At 42.1% G+C, this 13225-nt stretch overlaps 1 long non-coding RNA gene across 1 annotated transcript in view; it reads left to right on the top strand.

The window, feature by feature from the left end:
- LOC105854543 overlaps positions 1-13225 on the top strand; it is a 95855-nt gene that overhangs the window by 35977 nt on the left and 46653 nt on the right. The gene's annotated exons all lie outside the window — the stretch shown is intronic.

A 13225-nucleotide genomic window follows, 5' to 3' on the forward strand; every position in this document is an offset into this window, starting at 1 on the left:
CTCATGTTTATTCTTGTTGACACACTGCATTCCTAGTTTCTGTTCCAGACCCTGTTCCAGCAGCTTTGCCTCTGAGTTCTTTCCCAGGAAACGATATTTAGACATTCTTCTATGTGGCAACCGTCCCTTGTAGGCAACGCTGCTACTTAATCTATTAGACTGGCTTGCAAATATGGGTCAAGGCTACTAGTTCTCAAAGGCAACAGGGGGCAGCCGTCTTGGTCTCCAGAAAATAAGTTGCCAACTTGTCTGGGGCATTTTTGGTGTCACAACTTGGGGGGCCGGTGCTCCAGCTCTAGTGGGGAGAGGTCTGGGGGGCTGGCCCCAACAGGCCAGTAATGCTGAGGTATAATTCTGAGTAATGCTTCGTGTAAGTCTCCCCAGGAGGCTGAGTTCCACATCGGTAGGAATTGAGTGGTGTAGGGCTTTTGTATGTTTAAGGCTCCGCATGCCACAGATTTGAATACATCTTGTTAAGAGGATGATTGTCTTCCATTTCTTTTGTTTCCTCTCTGAATTCATAGCCTAGAGTTGGCTTCAGAGCAGGCGCCCACACACACCTGTTGGTTAATCGGTTCACCGAAGATCTGAGTAGAAAGAAGAAATGCCCTTGCTTTTCATGTGGTGAGAAACCTCCCGCCGGGAACCCAGTTGCCTTTTTAAGTCTCCCGCTGGGAATTCTGCACAACCCATCACTCTGATCAAATCTTCTTTCAGCTCCATCTCACTTTCAGTTGAAGAAGTGTCTCTTTTTGCTCAGAATCATTTTTCACACATTTTTTCCTTGCCATCTCCCAGTTCCCACCGAAGAGGAGAAAGGACGGTGGTGCTCTGGCTGCGGTACTGGGGACAGCCCGGGCTGCCCTCCTCCGCCCCGAATGCCCAGTGAGGAAAGGAGTCTGGGGATAGGTCTGCCCGTGGACTCATCCTCAAGGAATGCCACTAGAAATGGGGCATCATCTCCCATCATGTCCTGCCAGCGCTAGGCCGCTATCACTTGAAGGGTTCTGTCTTCCTTGAGAGAGTCAGGAGGTCCTGACTGGAAAGAGTCAGAAGCCCAAGGGCAGCCGCAGTTGTGAGGGGTAGGGACATGGTAGCATCACTGCCTGAAGCTCACAGGCCAGACCAGATGCTGCTTCAGCTTAGGCTTTCGCCTCCCACGCACCCTTTTGATGAGTGGTTCATTTCCAGTGCAGCAGTCCTCCTGGGGTTCACAGCCTCCTCTCTGCCTTGGAAAGATTTGAGTTGCAGTGACTTGCACCGGCCAGCTGATAAAGGTGCGAGACAGGAGGGGTGTGTTTGCTGAACATCTAGGGGCACCTGATAGTGCTTCCTGCAGGCTTTGATCTTCAGCACTAGAAACGTGAATTCAGATGAAATCCAGAGAGGAAATGCACTGTAGGTATGGAAAAAGATAGGTGAATGATTTCTACACAGAAGCTTCTAGCCCTAGTGTACGGTACTCCAGCAATTTCTTTTGAGGAGGCCCAAAGGAATATGATCTCTTAGACAGAGCCTTGCTGGGATTTCAGTCGTTAGTGTTTGGCAGCTTGACAAGGGAGGGCGCCCCCCAACCCATCAAATGCTTAATCTTGGTGAGTTCCCCAAAGGGGTCTTTTTGCTTTAAAGATCACTGTTTTGGATGCTTTCAGGAAAAGATCGGGTGATTGTGTTTGGCTGCGTGTAGCTTCCGCTTTTGAAACAGATCGATTCCAGGGTGCCTCAGGCCTGCAGGCGCATGGGCATATCCTGGCCCTCGTGAGGCAGGTAGTAACCGTTTCCCCAAACATCACTGGGCTCAGAGCTGGTGTTAAATTCTCACCTGGCTGCTTCCACCCCTACCCTTCACCCCGTTTCTCCTGTTTGCCCTGCAAATCCCTTCTCCTTGCATGGACCGTGTCAGATCACACCAGTCTCTTGTTTCTTCATGGCGTTTTTTCCCACCGAACTCCTGGTCTCCCTCGTGTCCCTGGAAGGTCTGCAAGGCTGACTGATGGTTCCTCTCAGCCACAGGGATGAGTCTCTGACACCCTGTCCTCTCCAAACATGGCCATTTCCTACTTTCAGGGCCTTTCTGTCCGCTTCATTGCCTGGCACTGCTACTGACCTGCCGGCACTAGGAACTTCACGGGCTCACTCGCTAGCTCCCCTTTGATGAAGCCCAGCACCCTCCCAATGATACCCACACTAGATCCCAGCCTGCCCCTCACACATCAGTTCTTAGTTTGCACCCTTAATGCTCTTGTAGAACCCCCAACTCTGCTTGCTCCAGGCTGACCCCAGTCCACCCAGCACCCAAGCAGTCTAATTTCTGTCCCACACTTTCAAGGGAGTGCATTCTGTTTCTGAGATGTTTGCTCCATGCCTTGCCTCTCTGCATCCTCACCCTCAACCATGATCTGGCTTGTTGTTTGCCTGAGAAAATATGAGTGTTTAAAATAAAACTAACTCAGGCCTCCCTGGTGGCACAGGGGAGTCTCAGTGCCATCAGGCATCACTGCAGCATGAGTTCGATGCCTGGCCAGGGAGCTGACCCACAGGGCACAGCAGACCTCTCCTGTCGCCCTACTGCTCCCCTCAGCAGTGGATTTCAGTCAGTCGGCTTGTTCTGCTGCCCACTCTGTCTCTGGTGAATGCTCTCACCTTCTGCACCTCTGGCCTATATCCCAGTTCTCGTTTACATATGTAAAAACAAATTTTTAACAAAATATTAAAACCATTCTTGTCCTCACCTTCCTCTCCATTTCACATTTTCCTCGTGGTTAAGGTGGAGGAAGCTCTCAGCTCTCTCCAGATGTATTATCATTGTCTTTATTGCTTCTGCTATTATTAGTAGCATTTATGATTTTTATTAACAAAGTTTATGCCACCCACTAGGATAACTCAGGAATGGAAAGCACATAAAATAGTAGTTTAAATAATTGTGATACTGGTCCTAGCCCCTCTCTTCCCTTTAAATATTTTCTACATTGTTCTTCATTTTTGTGCGGCACTGGACCCCTCCCCTCAGGCAGTCCCCATAAATCACCCTCCCCAGGAGCCCCTGAGATCCACTCCATAGTCCCCTGCTCTTCCGCCTGCCTTCGGGGCTGCGCTCCCTCCCTCTCTCCTGCTTGTGCCTCAGGTCTGTGGTTGCTACAAGTTTTCTTTCTCTTTCTCTTTCTTTTACCCTTTGTTTAATTTTCCTGTCTTCCTCCTGTAAGTGAAACCATCCGATACTTTACCTTTCCTTCTGTCTTACTTCACTGAGCATAACCCTTCGAATTCCATCCATGTTGCTGAAAATGGCATGAGCTCTTTTTTACATCAGAGTTGAAGGAAAGTTTTTGCTCTTTGGTTTTTCTGACATTGGCCTCAGTTGGCTAATCTCATGCAAAAGAGGCTGGGGAAATGGAATGCCACCTTGCTCTCAAAATAACCTTTCTGATAGACGTTCTTTCCTGGAGAGGTGGTCCTCTTCTTTGTACATGTGTACTTATATTTTAGACAGGTGACACATTTATCTAATTTTAAGGCAGAATACGTTGAACATTAAATTGGGGGGGCAAGCTGGATACAAGTAAGTGGATAGACACACATTTTTATTTCAAGTAGACAGAATATATTTGGGTGGTGATTATCTTTAACTCAGGTTTCTGGATTTCGCTAAGACTGTGGAAACTACTTTCTCATGGTGTGGTTGGATGTGGCTTCCTGAAATGTAACGTGTTTGACAGAGGACCTTATGTAATTGAACTCGAGCCAGGCTTTGCCAAAGCAGCAAACAAGTTACTCAGCTATTCTTATCACCGATAGTCATTATAACTCTCAATTGCATCACTTTTCTTTCATATAATTTATCTGTCACTGGAAGCATTTCAGGTCAGAGTTACCATTCCCCTGTTGGCATGAAAGCAAATTTACCAAGCTAACACATTACTCTTGCTTTTAAGATATAAGCATTGATTGGCCAGTTTATGCCAAGCATCTGACGTAAATTTCTCCTGAAGCTGTAAAATCTAATCTGGTAGGAAAGTAGGAACGATTGTCAGAGATGTCAGTGTGAGGCACACTGAAATCTCTCTTTGGTACCACCCACTTGTCTTTTGTAGTTTTTTTTTTTTTTTTTTTGTAATTGGAAATAGACCCAAAAGATTGATTTGGCAGATTAGGAAATACATTTCACTGTTTGACCCTTTTTGGCCCAGGTATATTAGAAAAGTAAAGTTTTCCTTGTTACTTGAATATTTTGTAATCACTCTATACTGATTCTGTTTATAGAAGTGCAATCGATTTTCTTGAGATTACTTTTTCTTTATCAGTTGTATTCTGGCCTCCATTAAGCATATTGAAATAGCTCTCATTTTGAAACTTTTTTTTTTTTTTTTTGCTTACCTCATGGCTGTGGATCATTCAAGTCTGTCCTCATCTTTTCAAACAATTGTCTCCATGTTAAAATTATCATTCTTTTAATTATTCACCATCTATTGCACTTCTGAAGGTTGCCAATAATTTTTCAAAATATCTGATCTTCCCTCTACCTTCTTTCTCTTGATGTCCTGGTGGCAATTGGTACTGATGACCACACCCTTGTCCTTTAAACTCTCTCCTCCCTGGGTCTTTGTGACATCAAAGCACTTGATCCTCTATCTCTTTGCCGACTCCCTTTCCCTCTGGCCTCTTCCCCGGGGTGCCCTCCAAAGTGTGTGTTCCCAGAAAAGATACCACTTTCTTGCCCTCAGTAAACCACCTTTGTCTCATCAGCAGCCATGACTTCAAAGCCCAGACACTCATCTCTAGATCTCCTCTGTTTCCACTGTCTGTATCTCAAACTCAACAGGTCCAAAGCCACAGTAACACAATTGGTTTCCTTTTCACTCCTTTATTTCCACGAGTAGTGTCATTTACTTTTATAATTAGTTTCATTATCTTGAAATAATCTTTTATAGTTTTTTTTCTCTTCTCACATAACTACATCTTAGATAAGTGCTTGCCATTTTTATAAGATTCCAAGTTATTCCTCCATATGATCAATAAGTAATTTTTAAATATAACTGATAATCTTATTTAGAAAGATATGTGAAATTTGAGTGACTTGACTAGCAGTGGCCATAGGACCAAAACTGAAAGGATAATCATTACACTTTGAATCACCTTTTGAATCAGAAGTAACTTCTACAGTACAATTTTAGCCATCCATTCACCCACCCATCTTTCCCTCCCTCCCTTCCTTCCTCCCTCCCTCCCTCCATCTCTCCCTTTTCCCACCCACCTTTCTCCCTCCCTCCCTCCCTTCCTTCCTCCCACCCATCCACCCACCTGTCCATTCATCTACCCACCTACCTACCCATCGATCCACTCATCCACTTACCTACCTACCTATGTACTTACCTGTGTACTGACCCACCAATGTCTCTGTCTCTCAGAGTTTCTCAACCTTGACACTACTGACATCTTGAATTAGTTAATCCTTTGTTGTGGGGGTAAGTCCTGTGCATTGAAAGATGCTTAGCAACATTTCTGGCCACTAATCACCAGATGACAGTAGCAAGCCCCTCCTAAGTTGTGACAAGATGTTGCCAGTGTCTTGGGGGTGGGATGGGAGTCAAACCTACCCCCCTCCCCACACACAAACACAGTGAGAGCCACTGCTCTGTCATATCTATAGTATTGTTTCATAAAAATATTCTACTCACAACATTGCTCCATAAATTCCATCAGTGTTTTGAATCTGGTGAATCCTCTCACCTCCTCGTACTTCTGGCCTGTACCCTAGTTCTGTATGCATAAATAAATAATTTAAAAAAAAAACAAACTGCTGGAAAAATTGTTTGGATATTATAAGAAGCTCTCTCTGTGACTTCTGCTAGGGGATTTAGCATAACAAGGAACTAAGTGGTAACCCAAAAGGAGTTTCATGCAGTGGCAGTAGAAAGACATTTTATTTACAAATGCAGAGCACACTTTGACTCTAGGTTTATAGCCCAGGTCCACCACTGGAATTATTCTGAGAAGTACATTTCAAAAATTCTTTGTTGTAAGAGGACAGTAAAACACTCTTCAGCCATGGATACCACATGGCACACTGTACCAACTTCCTGAAAATCAGAGGCCACTGACTCCTCTGTTAATTAAAATAAATTTATTATACATGCTTTATAAAGCCAAGTAAGTTGGGGATTGTCTCAGATACAGGTTTATTTGGAGATAGAATCCTGCCCTCTGAGAGATGAAAATGTAGGTTGAGAAAGAGGAGAATCATTCCTGGGCACAGGGATTATTGATGTTCTATGCCATATAATAAAAAGAACATGGGGACCCTCCCTGGTGTTGCAGGGGCTAAACCTCAGTTCTATTAAGCTATGGCTAGCCACTGTGGCATGAGTTCGATCCCCAGCCAGGGAGCTAACTCACATATGGAGCAGCAGATGTTTCTTGTCTCCCTGCTACTCCCCTCAGTAGTGTATCTCAGTAGACCCATCCGTTCTCTACCCCAATCTGTCTCTGGTGAGTCCTCTTACCTCCTCCCCTCCTACCCCACCTCTGGCCTATACACCAGTCCTTGTATCACCAGTCCTTGTATGCATAAATGAATAAAAATAAAGTTTTTTTGTTAAATAAAAAGAATATGAACATAGTAGTCAGCTAAAAGCTGAGTTTGAATTTCAACTCCTCTGAGTTCTAGTTCTTTGCTGGAATGACTATGTTTCTCTGAATATTTGCAGAGATTAAGAAAAACCATATTATAAGTTGTCCAGCACCATGTATACTCACACATTGTAAATCTTTTCAATGAAAACCATTTTCTCTACTATACCTAAAGGATTGGGTACATTTTATTCAAATATAAAGGCTATGTTTGGATGTCTGATAAAAAAATAGTCTGATTCGCCTAAAGTAATATGAAAGTTTAACACAATCCCCATCAAATGCCACCAATATTACTTAAGAAAAGCTGAAATTTACATAAGATCACAAAGCCCTCAAATAGCAGAAGCAATCCTGAGAAAAAAGGAGAGAAATGGAGGCATCGATTTACCTGCTTTCAAACTTTACTGTAAAACAAGAATATTAAAAACAGTGCAGCAGGAGCAAAAAAATAGATACACAGATCAATGGAGTAAAAATAAAACCTCCATTATTTTTGTTATTTTCTCGCCTGGTCCATTATACTCCTGCTATGAGTGAAACCATCCGGTATTTTTCTTTCTCTTTCTGGCTTATCTCACTCAGCATGATCTTTTCCAGCTCCATCCAAGTTGCTGCTCTTTTTTGGTTGCTGAGTAATATTCCATTGTATATATGTACCACATCTTTCTAATCCAGTCATCTACTTTTGGGCATCTGGGCTGCTTCCATGTTTTTCCAATTGTAAATAAAGCAGCAATAAACGTGGGGGTACAAGTATCTTTTTCAATCAGTGTTTTTGTGTCTTTTGGGTAGATACCTAGGAGTGGGATTGCTGGGTCATAGGGAAACAACCATGGACCAGAGACATTCTGTGGGGGTGGAGTGGGGAATGGGATCAAAAACGGGGGGGGGGAAGGGAGGGAAATGCACGGGACTATGGTGGTGGCACAGGGGTGATTTGGTGATGGGAAACCCGTGGGGATTACAATTGAGATGAAAAAAAAATGTGCAAAATGATGTAAAAATAAACTTTTTAATAAAAAAAAAAATAAAACCTCCAGAAATAAGTCCAGGCATTTATCAATCACCACCTGTTACGATAAAGCAGCTACAGTCATGCAGTGGGGAAAGCAGTGTCTTTAATAAATGTGCTGTGAAAACTGGAAAGCCACACATAAGAGAAAGAAATTGAATCACTCTCTAACTCCATATACAAAAATCAATTCAAAGATTTATATAAGATGTGCAAAAATAAAATATATTGAAGAAAGCATTGGTGAAATATTTCATAGTATCAGTGGGATTATCTCAAACTAAGAAGCTTTTACATAGTGAAAGAAGATATAAAAGATTTAAAAGGCCTTACTGAATGGGAGAAAACATTCACACAGTATACAAATGGCATGAGTTAATAGAGCCAATAAAATCTTGTACAAATCAACAGGAAAAAAAATCCACTTAGCAATAACACAAACAGCCAAATCACAGAATAGAACCTCAAAGTCCACAGAGTATGAAAAAAGAATGTTCATTTGCTTCCAGGAAGGGAGATGCAAGTTAAAAATAACAATGAAATAGCATCTCACCGCCATGAGGACATCTGTTCAAAAGACCCCCAACAACAAATGCTGGAGTGGATGGGGGAGAGGAGCCTTACGACAATGTTCATGGGAATGTAAACTGGGGCAGTTGTTATGGGATTAATCTAGATTTCTCTTATAAAAACCAAAAATGAAAATACCAAATGATGCGGCCATTTACTTCTATTGAAAGAACATACAAATCTACATGCTCTGCAATGATTATTCCCAGTAGCTCAGACATGGAAGCAGCCTAAATGCCCCTTAGTAAATGGTCAGATCGAGAAACTATGTTCTATCCACTCTGTGGGATACTGTTCAGCTGCAAAAAATATGAAATTCTACCATTTACAGCACAACTGATGTAATGATGTGTACTAAAAAGCAAGTTAGAACAACAAAGATACAGACTATAAAATACTTGTAAAAACTAGTGAACATTAACAAATGCATTTAAGACTCTGAGGTTAAGAGGGAAGGGGTACTGAGAAAGGGGTCGAGGGAGGGGGAGTTAAATACCCTGAGGTCAACTCTGACTAGAGGTCACATCAGCTGGAGGTGACGGGTGTGGCTTTCCCTGCTAGTTCAGACCAACAGAGACTAGATCTTGGGAGTTCCTGAATCTGGGTTCATCTTCAGAATCTTTCTGGGATCATGGCAGATTGAAGATTGAGGCTTTCCTCATATAGTGAGAAATGTCCTGAGGCCCTGTGACCTGCCTTTGGGATAGGCCATCTCTCCCGGTCCCTAGTTCCTCACCAAGCCCTTATACAACTCCCCCCGCTGCTTTGTAGGCTGTGCCAACAGCCTCGTTTAAAACACCCTGTTGGGCCCTCCCTGGTGGCGCAGCGGGTTAAAGCGCGGCACTATGAGGCTATCGCAGCCACTGCAGCATGAGTTCCATCCCTGGCCAGGGGGATGATCCGCATAGCAGGCAGACTTCTCCTGGCCTGTCTGCTGCTCCCCTCAGCAGTGCATTTCAGTAGATCTGCCTGTTCTGCTCCCCACTCTGTCTCTGGTGAATTCTCTCATCCCCCACCTCTGGCCTGTACCCTAGTTCTGTATGCATAAATAAATCAATCTTTAAAAAAAAATAAAATACCCTAGCAGAGACCCTTATGTGATGAATGTGAATGGCAAGATCTTAAGAGCAGTGTCTCCTCTTACACTAGCTTGTTTGAAGACAGATGGTAAAGTTAACCCCTCAAGTGTGAGGAACTGGCAAGGAGCGGTAGATGGGGATGAGGTCTCAGAGGTTTGGGGTTCCAGATGGATGGGGGAGAATGCATCACGAAGGAATAAGGACAGTGGAGCTTTACATTTGCAAATGTTTATTGTGTCAGGGACCCTGCTAGCTTTGGAGGTACAGAATGGAGTGAGATGGGGTCCTTGCTGGGGCAGAGTAGGTGATAAGGCACAGCAGAAGGGGCTGGAACAGACGGGTCATTTCTTTAAGCAGGAGGTCCCGATAATGGCCCAGGTTCAAAGGCAGAGGCATGTTTAGATAAGAAAGAACAGTTAATTAGTGACCAGAGTGCAATGTGTGCTTACAAAGGTTTTTCTTTGGTACAGTCTTGCTCTTCACTAGTACAGTGAGAAAAAAAATGAGCTGTTATTAAATATCACTTTCTCTTAAGAAATTATGTTTTCTGGAACCAGCCCTGTTTGTTACATTCAAGGATTATTTTTTAACCTCAAGCATCCCATTCTGTGGGTTGAAAGTGACATTAAACAGCACCATCATTCTCCCGCCTGTAGCAGTTAATAGGGGTGGCAGTCTAATATCTAGATAGATTACATGATAAGAAAATCACTAAATAAAAAGAAATATATGCATACATAGTAAAATAAGATGGCAAAATTTGGTTTTCCACTTTAGGTATCAGAAGTATTTGTATGATCTCATTTAAACCTTCTGAAGTAAGTGCTGTGGCCAGCTCTGTCCTCACTCCATTTTGTGGGCTAAGCTCGCTTAAGTGATTTACCCAGGATGGCACAGCTAGTCAGCCAGCAAGCCAGTATTCTGGGGTGTCTGGGGGTCTGAGGCGATTTCAGGCTCCTCCTAAGAATCAGAATGCAAAATACTTAAAAAAATACTTATTTTAATTATTTTTACATCATTCTTGATTCTGTGCATTTTTCCCTCTCAGTTGTTGTCCCTGTGGGATTCCCGCCACCATTCACCCATATGCCATCACCATAGTCTAGTGCATTTCCCTCCCCCCACTGTTTTTGGTATATAGCTATTCATCATGATCATTATTTTCTTGCCTGTTCCATTATATTGCTGCTATGAGAAAAACCATCTGGTATTTTTCCTTTTCTTTCTGGCTTATCTCACTCAGCATGATCTTTTCCAGCTTCATCCATTTGCTGCAAAAGACATGTGTTCCCTTTTTTTGGTTGCTGAGTAATACTCCATTGTGTATATGTACCACATCCTTTTAATCCAGTCACCCATTTTTGGGCATTTGGGCTGCTTCCATGTCTTTCTAATTGTGAATAAAGCAGCCATAAACATGGGGGTGCAGGTGTCTTTTTGAATCAGTGTTTTTGTGTCTTTTGGGTAGATACCTATGGGGTTGCTGGGTCGTAGGGAAGCTCCATGTTGAGCAGTTTGAGGAACCTCCCAACAGTTTTCCATAGTGGTTGTACTAGTTTGCTTTCCCACCAGCAGTGCAGGAGAGTTCCTTTTTCTCCACATCCTCGCCAACATGTGTTGTTGCTAGTTGTTTGAAGATGTGCCGTTCCCACTGGGGTGAGGTGGTATCTCATTGTGGTTTTAATTTGCATCTCCCTTATGACGAGTGATGTTGAACATTTTTTCATATGCCTGTTGGCCATCTGCATTTCCTCTTTGGAGAAGTGTCTTTTTAGCTCTACTGCCCATTTTTTGATGGGGTTGTTTACTTTATTTTTGTTGAGTTTCGTCATTTCTCCGTATATTTTTGTGATCAGTCCTTTATCGCTACTTTTGTGTGAGAAAATGTTTTCCCAACTAGTGGGCTGTCTGTTTGTTTTTTGTAATGTCTCTTTTGCTGTACAGAAGCTCTTTAACTTGATGTAGTCCCATCTATTTATCTTTGCCTTCACTATTGTGGCGTTGGGTGCTCTGTCTTTAAAGATGTCGCTGAAGTGTATGTCATGTAGTGTTTGACCCATCTTTGCTTCTAGGTATTTTATGGTTTCTGTTCTTATGTCTAGGTCTTTAATCCACTTCGAACTGATTTTTGTGTATGGTGAGAGGTAGTGATCTAGTTTCATTTTTTTGCATGTAGCTTCCCAGTTTTCCCAGCACCATTTGCTGAACAAACTTTTTTTGTCCCATTGTATCTTCTTTGCTCCTTTGTCAAAGATTAGCTGTCCATAAACCTGTGGGTTTATATCTGGGGCAAACCATTCTTTTAATGACTATCATCTTTCATTGCACATATTTACAAAACTCTAATCCAGTAGTTCTCTTTTAATAAGTTTTTAGTTCTTTCTCACATTTGGCTACTAGGAACCCTGTTATGGTTAGCCAACCAGTACTTTTATTTTTGTCACTTACATTCTGTGCCTGGAAATGGAATTCCTAGGTTCAAAGACTGAGATTCTTTTACTTTTGTTTAGTAGATATTGTCAGACTGCTTTGCAGAAAGCAGGCAACCACTTATAAATAGAGCAGAAAGTATGTGAGAGTATTCTTTACCACCTTCCCTGCTGGTGGAGAGATACTGTGTTTAAGATGTGTTTCCTTACAGAGAGGCCTCTCCTTGCTACTTCTTTTCACTTTACTGCCACCAGTGGGTTGAGCATCTTCCCATATCTGTACTGTGCTGTGAATCGCCCACTTTCCTTTGGCAGCTCTGCTTTGGGGTTGTGTGTCTTTATGTTGACATGTGAAAGCAGTGAGCAGTGAAATATGTGCTGCTCATACGTTATGAACAGTTCATTGTCTTTGGTTGCAGGTTAATCCCTTTATTATGTGTGTTTTGTGTCTTTCCCCCAGTATATATTTGTCTTTGGATTCAATTTATACTATATCATGCTTTAGAGCTTTTTTTTTCTGTTGTTTTATACTGTGCCCATTTCATGTCTCCCTCAATCCCCCCCTTTTTTTTCCTTTCGATAAAAGATTTCTCTGCCTGTTGCCTAAGTTGTTTGTATGTTCTCTCCAAATTTCCAGTAAATTATTATTATAAATTTATATTTTATATTTGAATTTTTACACCATTTAGCTGTAGTTTAATATGTAGCATGAGATGCTCTTCCAGTTTTTTCCCTTCCAGATGGAGAACCATTTGTGCAAGCATTATTTATCTAATAAACGCACCTCTAACCACCAATCTGAGATGCCAACTGTGCCATTTCTTAAATTATCACATAAATTAACATCTGTTTCTGGAATTCTATTTTGTTTCATTAATTTATCTATCTTGATGCCAGTATCATTTTATTTTGATTATAGTATTAGAGTGACATTACAGTATGTCTTAGCTGGTCAGCACCCTTTCCCTCTCCCCCACCCCAAAAAAGCTTTTTCTTTGCTTTCTTTGCTCATTTATTTTTCCTTATGAACTTTAAGATAACTATTCAGCCCACATTTTCTCCTGATAAAATAGAATTAAAATTGAGTGAGAGACAGTGAGGGAGAGAGAACTTACTAACTAGCAAATACTAGAAAGACATTAAAGACTCACACATAAGACCACAAAGGCATATAGTTAAGGAAGATAATTGGATATACTCTGTTCTCGCATGAACATCAATCATTTCAAACCCATGTGTATGTATAACATGTGTGAACGTACACACATACCTAAAGATTCTAAGAAAGTGAGACCTTAGAAGTTTTTACAGAAAAGCCTTTGAGGAAGAAGGCTTTAGTTTGGGATTTGAAATTTTGTGGCCTACTAGGAGCAAGTTCAACATTGAGTAAGATGTACAAGTCAATGTCTCAACAACCAGCTTGTGGACTGGGGAGGACGGAACAGCTCTGATGTGCCGCATTTGCCCATATCTGTGGCATAAAGAATGTTGTCCTTTAAGCCATC

The sequence above is a fragment of the Condylura cristata genome, unplaced genomic scaffold, assembly GCF_000260355.1.
Source record: "Condylura cristata isolate star-nosed mole 26May11 unplaced genomic scaffold, ConCri1.0 scaffold00052, whole genome shotgun sequence".
Lineage (NCBI taxonomy): Eukaryota > Metazoa > Chordata > Mammalia > Eulipotyphla > Talpidae > Condylura > Condylura cristata.